The sequence below is a fragment of the Neltuma alba genome, unplaced genomic scaffold, assembly GCF_004799145.2.
Source record: "Neltuma alba isolate B1F8T4 unplaced genomic scaffold, ASM479914v2 tig00011277_pilon, whole genome shotgun sequence".
Taxonomy (NCBI): domain Eukaryota; kingdom Viridiplantae; phylum Streptophyta; class Magnoliopsida; order Fabales; family Fabaceae; genus Neltuma; species Neltuma alba.
The window spans coordinates 963,541-982,547 of NW_021635987.1; the positions used below are offsets into that span (position 1 = coordinate 963,541).

Here is a 19,007-nt window from a genome sequence, read left to right on the forward strand (position 1 = left end):
TCATATTCCTTGCTAATTCTCTTAGCTTTCATCCAATTACGATTCATTGTTCTACAGATTATTTAAACAACACTTTACTATCAATCAAAATTCATAACAAGAAAAAAAACACAAAATAACAAACAGATTATTTATTACTAAATTCTTATATTTATTACAAAAAAATTACCAAAAATTCAAAATAAATATCAAAAAATTATTAAAAATTTAAAAACTTCACAACTAATCAACTCCAAACATTTAAACATGTTTCTAATACGGTATATAAGAAGGAATTAAGGTTTTCTCACATCCAATGTCCACCAATCAACGGTTCAACCACATAAAAAATGCAAAATGAACAATACAAGCCAACCACAATGTAAAACTAACAAACCCATTTCAAATACAACAAATTTTCATGGCCAAAACATTCAACAAACCAAGAAAAATTGAAAATAATGAAAGAAGAGGATACTTACAGAGTAGAGAAGATTCAAATGCGAAATAAGGGGTGTTCGAATGGCGGCAGACAGTTGCGGACGGCGGCAAGGCACCACAAGCTCAATGGAGGAGTTTAAACGGTGGGGTAGTGGGGGGAATGGCTGGCAATGGCAGTTTTTCGGTGGTGGGACAGAGGGGGACCACGGCGCACTGATGAAACGATAAAGAAAATGACGGAACACAAAGGCTCTGTAGGGCTAATGGACGCACTTTCCACGGCGGTTTTTTAAAAAAACCGCCGTGGAAAATAACAGCAAATTCAACTTATTTAAAAAAATGCCACTGCTTTTTTTTTCCACGTCGTTTTTCTGCTTAACCGCCGTTATTTTGCGACGTTAAAAGTCTTTTTTCTAGTAGTGCATTGCATGCAATTCTTCAATTTTTTTTTCGCATTTTTGTTTAAGTTGACTAATGATATGTTAGTTTCAATTTACAGGCATTCCAAAATAGTGTGCCATATGACATGGAGGAAATCAACTTGATGAGGGATACTTTGTCAACAATATTGCTACAGAATTTTGAAAATATGAAATAGTTAAGTTATTAATTCATCACATTTTAGTTCATTATTTGATTATTAACACTAGTTCAGTATTTGTTGATATATTAGGTGATTGAATAAGAATTGGATGTTAGTTAGGATAAGCATCTTGAAATTGTTCTGTATATTCTTCTGTGCTCTAATGGTTGATTTGGGTCTATAAATAGCAGGGAGGTTGTAAAGGAAATTGATGCAAAATTTAAAAAAAATAGAGTTTTTAAGGGCGGTTATTTTAATAACCGCCGTTAAAAGTAGTCTTTCCACGGTGTTTTACTTAAAAAAAACTGCCATGGAAAGTTATTTTTTACGGCGATTTACAACTATCGTGTTTTATTTTCCTTACAACGTCGATGGAATTCACTGTGCCTCTAAAACTGTCGTGAAAAACTCATTTTAATTGCCATTAAAGGCCTTTTTTCTAGCAGTGCCACTTCAATAGAGAAATTCAATTTTAGTTATATATGACTAAATAGAAACTTTGAAATTTGCCGAAATAACTATATTACCCTTATGTTATTTATGTTTATTTTATGAAAATGTATTGAAAACATGTTATTAATTGTATTACGAAACTTATTAATACTATTGCATGACTTGTTAACCACGTTATAAAAGTTGAAAATTTCCAATTCATTATGCACTCAGAAATCTTCTAACATCAAAATACTTCTTAGATCACATGATGAATAGTATTATTATAGTTGTTAATATCATTATAAAAGTTATTAATTGTGTTATTGAAGTTTGAAAAAAAAAAATCATCGACAGGTTATATCAAAGAGCAACGTTTTGACATGAAAACTGAAGTAAACACGTGACCACAAACATAGAGCGAAGTTAGTGCTTGAGGAATTATGCACTGCCTTTCAAGAACGGAACAAAATAACGTACACATGGACCAAAAAGTGAAGTGAGGGAAGAAAAAAAGAAAATCCATTGTCCACTTGTGCCATATCATTCCCTCGTTCATTCTTTTCTTCCCCTGGCATATGGGGACCACGAAAAGAAGTCAATGATATTGAAGGACCAATAAATTCATAAAAGTACGGTGATGCAATTTATAATTTTTGCCTTTTTCCCTCTTTAAGTGAATAATGCTCGTACTTTTAAGAAAGGAAACAACTTTTGCTGTTCACTTTAGGACTGCTTTAACGTCAAATGGCCGGGAGACATGATAATGTTCGACCTCAAGTCCACTGAGCTATCTTAAACGCGCGAATTTAGAATGGAATTAACATCCACTTCCATGCCCATTAAAATTGTGTCAATTCCGTAGATAAAATCATAAACAATGGTTTAAATGCTGTATCCTATTTAGACTAGTTAATTAGTTATCTTAACAAGAAAGGCCCGTAAACCAGTGAATATTCTTTCTCTTTCAATCTCCTGTGTGTAAGAATCAATACTACCTCTAGTGCTAATTATAAAAATTAATTGACTAATTTAAATAGATTAAAAGAATAACTTAAATTAGTTATCTGTAATAAAGAGATATTGTCTTTTTTAAAATATCCTTACTAATCAAGTTTATTGGCTAGAACTATCATTATTAAAAGGACTATATTGAGGAAAAAAAAATAAATATGAGAGACGAAATGAATTGGAATTTTATATTTAAGACCAAAATAAAAATCAAACAAAGTTTTATATTAAAGATCAGATATAGTAGCTTTGTGATTTAGTGACATAAGAACTATATTATAATTTATAAATAAAAAGTTGTATGTTCAATTCTAGCAGTAATCTCGGGTTGTTAGTACTCATATCTTTAATTTTTTGAAAAAATATGTTTATATTAGGAGTAACAAGCTTGGTATGCGTAGTTATGTGACACGGGCAAAGACACTGTTTGTGAAACATCATAGTTTCATGATGATATCCTCCACGTGTTGAAAAATAATGTTGTAACGTCTTGTTTTTATTGAAATGAATACGCCAAATTAAGACATTTTTTTTGGTATTGGCTATTGAGACGATTAACCAAAAAAGGGAAATAAAAAAAATCCTTTTTGATTTGGATCTACTTATAGCTTTTATTTATTCTTCTCAATCAAAATTTATAAGGGGGAAATTAGATTTTATTCACTCATTATTTTCTTTTTTGAGTCTTCCAATCCAAAAATACAGCGTCCTTGTTTGACTATTTAAATTTTAAAAGTTGAATCTCTTTTATTCATTATTTTGCAGGGAACTAAAACTGTCAAGACTTAAGAAGCTGGCTTTGAACTCATTAAAAAACAATACATTATTCCTTAATCATGTAAAACATTTTGGGAACCACGAGTAACTCTTAACATACACAAACATGCCAACAGCTATAAGCTCAAAACTTTATCCAAGTGCAGTATGATAGAGTACAAATGTTTTTCTCCATCAACAATTAGAGTCAAGTCAACGTTACCAACATATTCATTTCAATATTTTAATTTGATCCTATATATATGGTCATATTCTCTCTTGTCCCTGATATTAATTTTTTTCATTCATAATATTCCTATTTATTGGACCGTTTTTTTTTTCCCTTTTTCTTCGCATTAAAAATCTAATATGGTCTCTCCCTCTTGAAATCCATATTACACTCATTAATGGTAGGGATCTTTTTGAAACAGGAAAAGCTTAGATGAAGTTTCTTATATCTATTTTGTCAAGTTTTCTAATCATACTTCGTTATAGTTTTTTTTTTTTGCTTTATATGAATTTATAATTAAACATTATTAAATGCAAATATTTTAAAAATAAAATATATGGTCATGTATGATTAGAAAACTTGACATAATAAATATAAAAAAACTTGATGTAAGTATTATCCTTTAAAATTCGTCTCATAAATTTTGTACATATTAATTACAAAAAAGTAATTTAACTATTTTGTAAACTCTCATATGAATTAATTTGATTATATATAAAAGCGGAGGGATTATATTATATATACCACTTTTATGTGGTTTATTTTAATTACAGTAGCTCATACAGTTTTAACTTTTAATTCTTGACAATTCAGTGGGGAGACAGACTTTGGTTTCGCATGCTATTTTCATTTTCCGTAATAATTTAAATAAAATCAAGTCAATAATGTCGAACAATAACACATACCCTCGCTAACTCTCCTTTGCAAACGGGAAACAAAAAACAAAAAAAGAAAACTGAACAGGAGATTGGATAAAGGGAAAATAACAAATAAAGACCCTTGAATTAGTAAAATGGCGAAATAAGTACTTGAATTAAAAAAATTGTTATAAGAGAGCCGGTCCTAAATATGAATTATGAAATGTCAGGAAAACAAAAAACAAAATTGCCCATTTTCTTTCATCTCATCCTCTCCTCTTTCCTTCTTCTCTTCCGCAACTGGCAGTTTTCCATTTTTAGTCGTTCCAAGCTGCCAGGTTGAACGTCACCAATAAGCCCAACAATGCTTACCTCGGCACCAACAAGCTGATGAGGGTGGAAGTGAAGAACCCAAACAGTAAAATCTAGTGGTATTTCGGCAAGACGATGCTCGGGGTTTTGGCGGACGATGGGAAGATGAATCTTGGGAAGAAGACAATTCCAAGTTTCTCGATTAAGGTGAAGAAGGTGACGTATCCGAAGGCGAAGACAAGCATGAAGTATCAGATTTTGGTGCATAATGAGGGGAAGAATCTCAAGGGGGAGTTTCGAAGCAAGAGTTTGTGCCCAATGTGAAGGTTCAAACCAGAATAGGGATGGGTGTGTAGAGCTTGAAGATAGGAACTACGGGGATCGTTGTGGTGTGTGGACAAGTGACATTGAAGAAACTTGAAGGTGGAGCAATGCCCAAATGCACGATTGCCTTGCTCAAATGGTAAACAATTCTGTCTTCATTAAATTTTGCACAACTTTTATCTGCTTCTAAATTCTTTTCCCATCGACTTATCCTTTATAAGCATACAATACAAAACCACTCATATACAATGAAATCTTCACACATATATGCTTTTAAGCAGATTAAATTTATCTCTAAATAAAGTGCATGTTGGTAACTACGAAAGAGAAAGTTAATAAAACAAATTTTCATGGAGTTTGGAGTAATGTAATAATTGCGTTTGACTCTGCTCTGTTTGAAAAATCAGTTCCCTTTATTTTTCTACCAAACTTCTCAGTTACACCATTCTCTTTTGAGCAGAAACCATGTAATTTGTGTTGTATGACTTTGCATGGAGTTTTAGCATTTGAGATAGCATTAAGTATGACTTAGAATCCTGCATTTTCTGTGGTCGTGTTAATAAGTACGATACAAGCTTGATTTAGTTCAAATTTCGCAGAGCAAACCTGCCTAATTTGTAACCAGATACTTGGACAATTGAAATTTTTCATTTGGAGCTATTTTTACATGTTCACTTAGTTCAAAGTCTTTGATACCTCATCTTTGCACAAGGGAGCTGATAGTGCCAGAAGACATAAGAATTTGATAAATAAGGGTGCAAGAAGGCAGAGGAAGTTGTTATTTCAAGCGTGGAAGTTGTTATTTGTAAAGCTGAACTTATTCTTTTTAACAATTAACTTGTTATTTGTAGAAGTTAACTTGTTATTTCCAAGTGTAAAGTTATTATTTTGAGTACCCAAATTGTAATTTTCAATACTTACTTAACTGGTTATTTCCAGAACTTATTATTTGGAGAAGTTAACTTGTTATTTTCAAAACTCAACTTATTATTTTCAACAGTGAACTTGTTACACTTCACTTCTTATTTACAACAATGAACTTGTTATTTCCAAGTGTAGAGTTGTTATTTTGAATATCTAAATTATAATTTTCAATACTGTATTTAACTTTTTATTTCCAAACTTAATTTGTTATTTGAAAAAGCTAACTTTTATTTCTAAAACTTAATTTATTATTTTCATAACTTAACTTGTTATTTACAATAGTGAACTTGTTTTTGTATTCCGTTTTGTTATTTGGAATGGTTGTTATTCACAAAGTTGTGATATGTTGTCTAGGCTTAAGTGTCAACTTTTACTGTAATCCTATGTGATGGTTGGTCAACCATGAGTTCAATGAATGACGTGATGATTCTTCCACAGCCGCAATGGAGGAAAGGCCAAAAAAGGAGACTGGCTTAGTGGGTAATGAAATTAGGATAAACGATAGATAATATTGGTGTATTTAGTTTAGGTTTAATATATTTAATTTTGTACTAATAATTACTTAGCACACTTATCAATTGTTAATGACTATTACATACATATTCCTAAAATGACATAGATCTAATTGTACGCATAAATTCACATTATTTCCAACAAAAAATTTATGCCCAAAGCATAGTTCTGGTGATCAAAATTGATATCCCTAACACAATAACCACAGGTTTGAGAATCTTGCTCAAAAAACCTTGCTAAAACTAAATTGGCAATTTGACATTCACAACTTGTTATTTGGCATACTAGACTTGTCATTGGCATAAAGGGGTTTGCAATTTGTTCATTTGCAACCATTTTTAATCTATTTGTAAACAATTTTACAAAACAAGTAATAGGAATGGCAACTTGAGTAATAAAAATAACCATTTGCATTGGAGGATTTGCAACTTGTTCATTTGTAACTATTTTTAATCCATTTACAGACAATTATACAAAACAAGTAATGTAAATGACAACTTGGATAATGAAAATAACCATTTGTATAGGGGAATTTGCAGTTTAATTTGTTTATTTGTAATTATTTTTAATTCATTTACAGACAATTTTACTAAATGACAACTTTCTAATGAGAATAACCATTTGCATAAGAGGATTTGCAACGTGTTCATTTGCAACTATTTTTTATCTATGTGTAGACAATTTTACTAAACATATAATGGGAATAACCACTTACATAATACAAACTTGTTAAATTTGTTGCATTTCTGTAGTCCAAAATTGTAATTTTTCATTCCCGAATTGTTATTTAGCATATTATGCTTGTCAATGGTCAATGAAAAGTGAAAATCATGTCATTTGTAAGTAAAATATAACTTAATATGAAATGCTTTTCAAAATTTGTCATTTTCCTTACTACACTTGTAATTTTCCGTTCAAATGTGAAAATAATACAAAAACTTAACTTATTATGAAATGTTTGTCATAACTTATTATTTTCCATACTACACTTATCATTAGTTGATCAAATGTAAAAATAATCTCAACTCAAACTGAAACATTTAATAATCTCAAATTCAAATATCATTTTAGCAATACATACCTGCCATTGATAATTTATAACAGTGGTCACTTATTAACAAAGTAAAAATATATTAAACCTATCTAAATGCAAAAAGATCATGTACAATTTATCTCCATTTCTTTATTGAAACTATCTATTGAGACTTCGTCTTTCTTTTGGTTTTTCTATCCCTTGTTAGCTTTTGCAAGTTAAGTGTAGCAAGTAACAAGTTAAATATATCAAATAACAACTTAACTATTCTAAATAGCAAGTTTAGTTTAGTAAATAAAAACTTAAATATTATATATAACAAGTATATCAAATAACAATTATATTTAACTATTGCAAATAACAAGTTGAGTTTAGAAAATCACAATTTAAGTATGATATATAACAAGTATATCAAATTCCAACTTTACTATTCCAAATAACAAATTCTTTTTTTTTTTAAATCAGAATAACAAGTTCAATTTAACAAATCACAATTTACATATTATATATGACAAGTTACATATATCAAATATTACAAATAACAAGTTTAGTTAAGTAAATCACATATCGAATCCTGCAAAATATTCAACGTACCATGTAGTATGAACTCAAGCACCAAATCTGGTTATTAGAAATTACAACTAAGCAGCACACGAATCTTCTGACTATGACAAACAATCTAGCTACAAGTTTTCAAGAAATAGGGGAAAAAATACTTTTTGATCTATAATACATCTCATTTGGATATATAACAATTTTTTCCCTCGTTGAACTTGCTTTGTCCTTTGACTAACCCAAAAATTTTGGCTTCTATGGTCCTACATGGTCAATCCTTGATTATTGCTTTTGCTTTTATTACCATATATTTTTGAAAAAGTTCAATTTTGCTGTTAAACGAAAAAAGAAGAGAGAGCAGATAGTTCTTTCATTGAAGGTGACAAGAGAGAGCAACCTGTGAAGTGGTGTCTAGGCTTGAAGGCTTAAAATTTTCTCTACCATGGGAAAATGGGATGAAGAGTACCTGAAGTTGAAGGCTAAGCTTGAGACTTAGAGTGCAGCTAGAGGGAGAGCAGGACAGAGATCAGAGGGAGATGGAGACTGGAGGCGGATTGGGAGAGGCCAATTGCAGTCTGCGAGTGAAGACTGAGAGAGACTTCAGTGTCGATAGTGTCGAAGGAGGCTGAGGATTTGAGGAACAGAGGAAGGATTGGAAGGGGAAAAGAGGACGCAAGAAAAGAAAGGAGAGAGGAAGAGAAGAAGGAAAGAGAAAAGGAGATGCGCATTTTGGTCTTTTCCCCAACATTTAATAATTTTGATTCAAGACCTGGTCTTCTTAAGCACTTTAATTTATTGAGATGTGTATTTCGCCATTTTACTAATTCAAGGGTTTTTTATTACCATTTTTTTTTTTGGATGAAAGTAGTTGAGAGTAAAATAACAAAGAAATTAAAACCTGTAAAAAAAACCTTATTTTTAATTAAATAACTGAACTCCATGCTCGGGACATTTATTAAATGATAAAAATGTACTCTTTTTGTTGGCTTTTTTTTTAATAAAAATATTAGCGGTGTTTTTTTATATCTTATTTATAAGAAACGAATATCCTTTATTCTTACATTTATTAAAGTTTTCTTTTCATACTCCCATTAATAAATGAGTCACGCACCAATCAATTAGTGCATTTATTAAAACACGTTTGTCTATATCATAATGAAATTCTCCTTTCCTTCTCTCTGTAATGCGCTATTTGGTACCCCCGGTCCCGTATTATAAGTAACATAGAATTTTACTATGTAGATTAAAATATTAGTTAAATACAACAAATAGATAAAAATTAGAAGTTTTTTATTTAAAATATCCTTATTTATGGGGGAGAGAGTATAAAAAATAATAAATTATTATAATAAAAAGAATTATGATGGAGAAAAAATATGTGATGTAGAGATATGACAGTTTGCGAAATGAGACAATAAACATATTAAACATTAAAATAAGTAATTAATGAAACAAAATAGAAAATTTATTACAAAAATTTAAAACAACTTACAAATATTGCTTATACTTAGGAGAAGAAAAGAATGATAGTTGTTGCTTATAAAATTAAAAAAAAAAAAAACAGAATAGAAGAGCTTTTGATGAAAGTGAAAATAGAATTAAAAATAGAATTGGGCCTTGAAATGTGTTTGGTATGATAATAAAAATAGAGTATTATTCTAATTTAATAGTCCTCCTGTCGTTAAAATAAAACCAGCGCAAAACTACACTATAAAATAATTCTCATATTAAAAATCAGAGTATTTGCATTTATGACATAGAAAGACTAATATGCCCTTTTCAGACAATAAAATACCAATCCTAACCCAGATATCAAAGCTCTTGGCAACCAACGGAAAATTAGAAAACACAATCAAATACAATGTATTCTAATTCAGAAATAACCAAGCTCGGTGACAACCAATCTCAATAACAATCAAACTCTCAACGAATGGCTTTAAAAAAAAAAAATCGTACAAACCCAACCTGTTTATCGAAGATGCAAAGATGGAAGACGAGAGAAGCAAAAACGAAAGACAAGAGGGGGAGCGTCGCTGGATCGTGAACGAAGGCGAGAGAGGGAGGGTCGGCCGATCGAGACTCGGGCTTGGAATCATGAACGAAGAAGAGAAGCCTCCCGTCGCGCGAGAGAGAGAGGCTTTCCGAGCTTGCTGAAAATGTTGAAATTTGCCAGAATGGTGAAGCATAAACCCAGTGAAGATGAGTGTGGAATCCCGCTTGGTGAAAGTCATCGGCTGTCGCTGATAGTCGTGGTGCTGCTATCTGTCAAGCATTGCTGTTGTTGGTGAATGCCTGGTGAGTACCAGGACCCAGCTTCAGCACTCTAAACTTGTCCATATCAAATCTAAACTATTCATACTACTCTCATCCTTATTAAGTACCTTATTATTAAGTTGATTTTGATTATAAATATAAGACCTATTTATCATATTTATCAATTTTTTTCTAAATTATCTATATAGATTTCCCTCAGTCATAATTAAGTAGAAGAGGGAGAAAGGATATTAAGGAAGATGATTATAATATTTTAAGAAAAATATGTCATATTCCTTATAGTTAACTAACTTACCTAACTTCTTTAATCTAATCAAATTAGTTAAATAGGTCTTATATTAAGGACCAGAGGAGTATTTGATTTGAGCAGTCCATATTTAAAATCTTTAATTACTTATGTTTAAAGAGAAAAAATTATTTTTTGCAAAAAATGATAGTTAAGATATTATCTTTATTTTAGATTCTATACATATTAAAATAATTATTTTAAACAAATAAAAATAAAAAAATCAAATTTAAACTATTTAAATAAGATATGAACAGTTCAAATTTGATATACAATATATCAGTGAGTACCATTGCTAACGGGATGCTTGGGTGGAAGGAGGCCGGAGGGAGGCTTGAAGGGTAAAGATGAGAAATGACCTTAGTTCTAGGGAAGTGGTTTCAGTCCCATGAGGGGTGCAATGGAAGTGAGTTCCCACGATTTTGTTAAGAGCGACTTCCGTTTAGAACCGGATTCCAGCTACCAAATGCGCCAAAAACATATTGCGGTTCCAATTCCACTTCCCCAGCCTTATTCCATTGTACCAAATGTGGCAAAAACAAGGAACAAAAAACCGGACCAGACACTAAATCGGTCAAGATAGTGGGTTAAAGGTTAATGGGTCAGGTTGGGGTTGAACCAGAGTCAAACCGGTAATTATTTAAAAAATAAAATTTAAATAAAATTTAAAAAATATTCATTTCTTATTATAAAAATATTTTAATAAAAATAATATTTAGAAGTATCCCATTAAGTGAACATAAGGAGCGGATGACTAGGCTTTGGAAAACGGAAAAAGAAGATACAAGTACTCATAGTGCCTGCAACACGTTACCTAAATAGCCCTCTAAATTCGCGAAGGAGCTAATTAATGCTTGCAACCGGAAATAGAGTTCTCATACTGCCCTTCCCTTCTGTCATTAATGCCTTTCCGCCTTCTCATTTTAATTTCAAACCCTGGGACTGTGGCCTTGTCGGAGCTTCTTCCTCTCTCAATTTTCCGATCTTCATCCCATACAACAAAGCTCAAGTGCTCACCTCTTGAAGCATATTCTCTTCCCTCTTCCATGCTCTCTACCTTTTAAAAGAAGTTTTTCACTTCATTTTTCATCATAATTTTTCAGGAATTTTTTCTTCCAGTAAGTTATTTTTTATCTCTTCCTGTATTTTCCTTCTCTTCTTTGCCTTCCTCTTTCTCCATTTTTCAGATGGACTTTCTTCTTATTTCCCCATTTTGGTCTAGGGTCTGGTCGGGAGGGAGGGACCGAGGGAGTTGCTCCAACGCTGTTGTTCGATTTTTTCCCCCCTTTTAAGCATTAGACGACGTGGCTTTGGACTTGGAGGGGGGAAATATTAAACCGGTTAACCCTTCAAACCGGACGGTTGACCGGTTTAATGTCGATTTGACCGGTTACTTTCCGGTTCAACAAGTGACCGGTTTTCTGCTTAAACCAGACCGGACTTTGGACCGGTTCACCGGTTTTCCAGTTGAACTGGTCGGTCCGGGTCGGTTTTTTTTCCTTGGGCAAAAGGATGGTGATTAGGTCATATGATTTCAGAAATTGTAAAAGGCGGATTTTTTTTTGTCAGCGAAAAATGCCCGTCCTTAATTCTAATAAATAATTAAATACTCATTCCGATTCAAAATATAAGATAAACTTTATTGGAGTGGCTTGGTTTTTTTTTATATATAAGATACATTTATTTTTGCCTAAACATTTAATGAGTTTTTGTTTTCAATTTTGCCTTCATATATTCTCTTTTCTCTTTGATTAATTTATTACATCTTTTACTTATTCTCTTTATTAATAAGGGCATATTTAAGGAAAAAATGCATGCCTTACATATTTATCATTTTAACTAATGTTTTGATTAGCATAAATGGATAAATTTTATCTTATATTTTAAACCAGATGGAGTATATAAGTTAACTCAAGTAAATATAGGGCCATATTCTCTCATATATTTTTTATGCTAAACTTTTTTCATGATAACCTTATTTATTAGGCCTTTTTTCCTTCTATGCATTAAAGTCTGATATAGTACTGGCTGGTCAAAAAAACAAAAAAAATCTGATATAGTACTGATCTCTTCAAATCCAAATTATAGTCATTAATAATGGTGGGGACATTTTTGAAAACGTCTCACAAATTTTCCACATATTAATTACAAAGAAACTCTACGAATTAGTTAATTCGACCGTATATTTAAAACTAGATGGGATATATGCACACTTTTTATGTGGTTTACGTAATTAAAGAATTTTTTCTGGTTCATTCTATTATCACCGTCCTCAGACCAAACAAAAAAAAAAATATCATTGTCCTTAATAATTTAAATATAGAAACAAGGCAACAATCCCGTACAATCTCCTCCAACACAAAACGACAAAACCGGAAGGGAGATGGGATGAAAGTGATTATGATTATAATAGTAAAAAAAAAGAACTTACTTTTAATTAAATAACTTGACTCTACTTTCTCTGTTCCAAAGTTTAGGACTTTTATAAACAAAATGCTTCAGCAATTCGAAAATTAAGTTTGTTAAAAGTGATGATTATGCACACAACCTAAAAAGCAAATGCCACAAGCCTCACCTTCTGAAATCTGAATCATTTGCCCCACCCACCGGAGAAAAGTGCAAAGCGCGTTGTGTTCTAAGATTTCCCATCCTTTTTATTACTTCTGGTTTCAAAATACAAACTTTCAAATATGATGTGCTTTTTTTCAGCAAGACATAAGCAAGTCAAAAATTTAGGAACTGAATATAGTTGATGGACTTTGTTATGAGTAAATTAAAAAATAAATATTGAAAAACTAAAAAAATTCATTTTTTTATTTTAAAAAAAAAAGCTATTGCCTTTAATGCATGTTAATAATCCGTTTTTGGTAAGAAGAGGGGCTTAAAGCCCAAAGCAAACAAAAAACAACGGCAAAAAATCCGAATAACTATCCACCCCTCTCGTAAACCATTCCTGTGTGATGGGTAAATTGAAACGAGCAAACCTTTTCCTGAACTTGGGACCATATCCGAATCTCATCATCTAGAGACAAGCCCAAATTAGCTAGGGACATATATCCTATATGATACACACTCTAGAATTTCTATTGCAGCATTTCTTCATGTTTAATTTTATTTTCAGATCCAGAAATTATACCTGCCACTGGGTGATACCATCCACTCATATAAACTTCACGGCTCGAGTGATTGCAAAGCATTAAAAAAAATGTATTGAACTATAATATAAACAGCATTCTGGAATGATTCATCTTTTGTGATCTTTCTTATGACAACTCTTAAATATGTCTAGAACTGGGGGAAAACAATAGGGCAGATACAGCTAGAATGGAAATATTAACACTTGAAACAACCATTTAAATTTATCCCGCACATAAGTCCAGGCGACCATGAAATTTAGAACTATTATTCATTATCTTCCTCGCCTGCCATTTTTCTTCATCACAGAATGTTTGAATGCCCATCATGTCTTCTTTGTCCGTTATCAAATTACAAATTCTAATCCCTGCAAATAACCTTGTGTCACATGGAAGAATTTGGGGTGTCCCATGTTTCCTTGTTATTGACTCTCGGAACCCTTCACCTGTAATGTCCATGCTTATAGATATTAAATCCTCTAAAATGGTTTGGGGTTGGTCAATGGTTAATACTTTCAGCTTAGTTTCTTTACAGAATGCATTACTGGTTTTAATTAAAGTGAATTGATCTTTTAGTTCTAAGAAGTACATAAAGTTTTATCATTTTATCTTGGCCTTTAATTCGATTTAAGAGAGATGGTTATGCAACTTAATGTGAAGCTGATGTGATGTTATGTGCTTACTTGGCATTGAATTACAAAGTGCACGAAGCCCCATTTCGAATTCCTTGGCTTCTGCTGAGGGTCAAGTGAAAACTTAATGCAACATCAACCTCACTTTAGGCCACATGAACCATCTTTGTTTAGTATCAGCTAATGAGCTTATTTTAGGGATGAAAAAAAAAGATACCGACTGGAGGACTGATATAAGATATTGAATTTGAGAGAAATCAAATGAGACAAGATGTAGATTTGGAGGACTAAAATTTATGCCACTCGTTTCATTATTCAGACATGAAGGAAACAGTTCTCTCAACATACTCTGTTCCATAGTGATAAAATTCTGATAATGTTTTCTTCAACATTCTTCTCAGCCCACCTCCAAAGGGCACACCTGGGGTCATTGATCAAACACGGTGTCTCCTGAATTATGTTGAACAAAACTGCTCAAAAGCCGTTTATACCCCTTAAATGAAGTATGTCTGTATTGCTGCTGGAAGGTAAATCATCCTTCATGATTTGCTGATTGGGTTAATTATTTTTTGGATAAGTGTGACATTATTTTTCTCTTCTTAGTCTCTCAAGTGCTAAATGCTTTAACTGTTGATGATTTTTATGTTTTCATTGAATTTCATGTTTGCCTAAAAAGTTGTTCAACTTTGTGATCCTTGAGACAGGTGTGCCTTAATGATTTTGGAATACATATCGATTGTGAAGTATTTGACTGTAGTAGTGAACCAAAAAGCGGTTGAAACCTAGAAGACCAGCAGCACCTTGATTCATTGTGTTCTAGTTAGGAACCATATTTATGGTCCAACACCTCATATTGATCTAAAATCTTAAGTCATCTACTTTGGTAACAACTTTAGGAGTTTATGGGATGAAGATACTACCAGGGATGAAGATACTACCAAAAATACTCTTAAAGAGTTCAATATTTATGTTATTGTTAGTGTAACTCCAATTGTCCAGGTCAAAAGAGTGATTGATGATACGGATTTTAATTGAGTACGGCTATATGCAGGTATATTGAAGGGGCTCAGTTTTTTTACCAGTCAAATGCAAAAATTGAGTCTGTGGTTCCGATAAATGGTTTTCAGTCGGCTCCTGAAGCTGCTGCTATGAGTGCTTCAAGCAATTCTCCTCCTATTAATACGGCTTTCCGAACTCGCTTTGTCGGACAAGGGTACAAGCAGGTGATTGAATCATTTTAAAGCAAAATTTCATCATGATTCTCCAATGACGATCCCAATATAAATTGGCTTCCTCGAAGTTGCTTTTTTCCCCTTGGTCATGTGTATAGTAGAAAGTTTGATTAGTTTCAAGCCCATAGAACATTTTCTCCCCCAAATATTGTATAGTATCATTTACTCCTTGAAAAGTTAAGTAGTGTCATTAATTTACTTCTTGAAAGACCATATTAGAACCAAATCCAAGTTGAGTATTGAAGTGATATAATAAGATCTGTCGAAGAGGTAAATGACATTAATCGATTTTTACGGTCTTTACCAGGAACTTTTATTTTTTGAGTCTGTAACTGCCATTAACATAAGTGACGGATCCTTCACTGTCATGTTCTTCCTGATCAATTATGGGTAACTGAAGCCATGAGATTTTTTCGGGTTTGTGGGCAGGCAGATGTATGGGGTGATGGTGTGGTGCCAGAAGCATCAGCCCATCTTGAGGGCGCACTCAACATTAGCTTGGATGGAGTTTATCACTCACCTGTTGGTTCAGATGATGAGTTGAGACCTTGGTATGGCTCCCCTGCTATTCTAGAGCAATGGGTAGAACACCTTCTCAATTAAATTCAATGGATCAATCAGCATTTTGTTCATGCGCCTTATTTAGTCTTCTAGAGTTTGTTGTTGACAGAGCACAATGATATCACGTAACCTCACTTAGTAGGGTAAAGTTTAATGTTGTGGTACCTAGTATTTTGAGCTGTAGAATACAATGAGTGTAATCAAGTGTAAAGCCATGAACCCAGAATCGGAGCCTTTCTCACTGTCCTAGGAGAAAAGGAATTTCGTTTTCAATTTTGCAGTGTCGTTTGTTTCATTGTTATTATCAAGGATCTGATTATAAGTTATTTATGTACTCTTCCGGTCCTTAATATAGGACTCATTTAACTAATTTGATTAGATTAAAGAAGTTAGGTAAGTTAGTTAATTATAAGAAATGTGACACATTTTTCCTAAAACACAATAATCATCTTTCTTAATAGCCCATCTCCTTCTTCTACTTGATTATGGTTGAGAGAGTATCCATAGGGATAATTTAGAGAAAATTGATAAATATGATAAATGGGTCTTATATTTAGGACCAAAACTAACTCAACAATTGGGTCTTATATTAAGGACCGGAGGAGTATTAGAATTCATTAAGATTTTCCATCTTTCGTATGAATACCGTGTATATTAATTTGTGAGCAATTGATGAATTGACTAATCGTTCAATAGACCACGTGTTTTCTTACTCGCGGTTGTCGTAAACAGACACGTATTATGAATGCTTGTCATGCTCTTGCTTTTTATATGTGCTTCTCGGAATGAAGCTAGCCTTGAAGCTTCAGCCTCCGCTTCCCCATGTGTCAATCCTTCTGTCAAACTGCAAAAGACTATTAAATTAAATAGTGATGCTGAGTAGAACAAGCTTCTTTCCTTAAATAAAAGTGAGAAATGATTTCTTTTTTGAATTAGGAGAGCAAACAGTTTGTTACGAGTATGACTAGATTTGTGATCCCTTGTTCATAGGAAAGCTTTCACGCTAATATGCCGTAAGCGCATTAGCTAAATTGAACTTTGAAAGCAGGAAAACTTCACGTTTGGCAAGCTGCCTCTAATTGGGTCAAAACAATATTTAAACACTACCTCCCATCCTTAATATAAAATCCTATTTAATTTTTATTTTGATCCCAAATATAAGATGTTAATTTATTTTGTTTATCATATTTATACATTTTTATCCAAAATAGTTTTTTTAATAATAGTAGTTTTAGTTAATACATTTGATTAGCAAAGATATTTTAGAGAAGACAACATCTATTTATTAGAACTAACCAACTTAACTTATTTACTTAATTTTTTCAAATTAGTTAACTAGCTTTTATATTTAGGACAGGAGGTAGTATAGCTTAATAGTATTAGAGATAACTGTATCTTTTTTTTCCTAGTATATTTCTATTGAGGGTAATTCTATTCCAGATGTTGTTGAGTATTAAATGTGGGGACATTTCTCAGCGGGTCGAAGGCAATTCTATTTGAGGTACTATTAGGTACTGAATATGGGTATATCTTTCAGTAGGGATTTAAACATAAGTTCGCCACGTTATGAGGGACTAGCCATTGTTTTTGTGAAAAGATAATAGTACCAGTTAAATATTTTAGAATAACGTAATTGAATATAGAAAGAGAGCGTGATGCAAAAGAATAAAAATGCGTATATAATTCATTTTCTGTCTTTATAGCTTTTTTTATTATATTATTAGTCATTAATTTGTCGTTCTAGAGAATTGGATTAACGCCACCTCATCAGAAATTTTGACGCCACCGCGGAGATGTTTGGGAATTGGGACATGCGGACACACTTTTTTCTTTTTTTTGGTGACCCAAAAGAGGAGCCATTCGACCATATCAAATTTAATAACTAGGACTCGATAACAAGAACAAGAGGTTCAAACTAAATTAATTATACGGTCTTTGATTGGAAATCATAATTTTACAAATAGTTTTATGATACAAGGAGTAAGCATATGATAAGAGTCGTACCGACTTATATGAAACCACTTTTTAAAGTGTTTATCATGAGACAGCTACGCACGTTATCAATCAAACGATGTGGTTTCTTTATTGAGTCATATAACATATTACAAGTAAAGGAAAACACAATTTGTTTTCAAAAGATATTTGTTATGGGGAATATCTTTTCCTTCTCCTTTCTAAATAAAAAGTTAGTGTTTTTTTTTTTTGCAGTGATTTACCCTGTTCAACTTATTGATCCAACAAAAATTGATGTTGGAAAATTGATTATATATGAATAAAAATAATTATTTTTAATTTAATTATTAAGTCATCGATTTAATCATTAGTCGGACTAATTGACCACTAAACTCTTGATCTGATCAAATTTTTGGTCCCTTTGGTTTGGGTTTTAAAAGATTGGTTCTTATCCCACATAAAAGAATTTTAAATGTTATTATAAGTAATAATTTTGGATTTTCTTTTGTCAATATAATAGTGTGAAGGTAACGATAACAATTATATGCCTTTCAAGAAGGGAACAGAATAATGTAACACGAACCAAAAAGTAAAAGTGAGGGGGGGAAAAAAATCCACTGTGCAATTAGGCGGTATCGTTTTTTTCATTCATTCATTTTTGGTTTTTTTCCCTTGAGAAAAAGACATATAGGGACCACTAAAAGAAGTAAATGACATTGAAGGACTAATTAATTCATACATGTATGGTTAAGGCGTTTATATAAATTTTCTTTTCTCCTCTTTAAATATATATAATGGTAGTATTTTTAAGAAAGAAAACAACTTTTGCTTTTACATTTATGACTGCCTCACCGTCAAAAGGCCTAAAGCATGATGTTGCTCAGGACCTCAAGTCCATTTGAGTTATCTTGGCTTGCATGCGTTCGAATTTAGAATGGAACTAACACCCACTTCCACGCCCATTAAACTTGCGCAAATTCCGTAGATAAATTCACAAACAAAGGTTTAAATGTTTATGTTAAGAGTTCATAAGTGTCATGACTTATGAGAGCTTCTTTGAGAGTCAGAGATTATGAGTTTGATCTCACTCATAACATCAGACTTTTAATACTTGTCTTTTTAATTCAAATAAACGATTTGATCTTTTTTTTCAAAGAACAACAAGCTTGATAATAGATTATACTTATAGTTTCATGATAATATCC

At 32.1% G+C, this 19,007-nt stretch overlaps 1 pseudogene; it reads left to right on the forward strand.

Annotated features, from left to right (window-relative positions):
• LOC114711116 (uncharacterized) overlaps positions 1 to 15,940 on the forward strand; it is a 77,063-nt pseudogene extending 61,123 nt beyond the window's left edge.
• Positions 15,941 to 19,007: the final 3,067 nt, after the last annotated feature.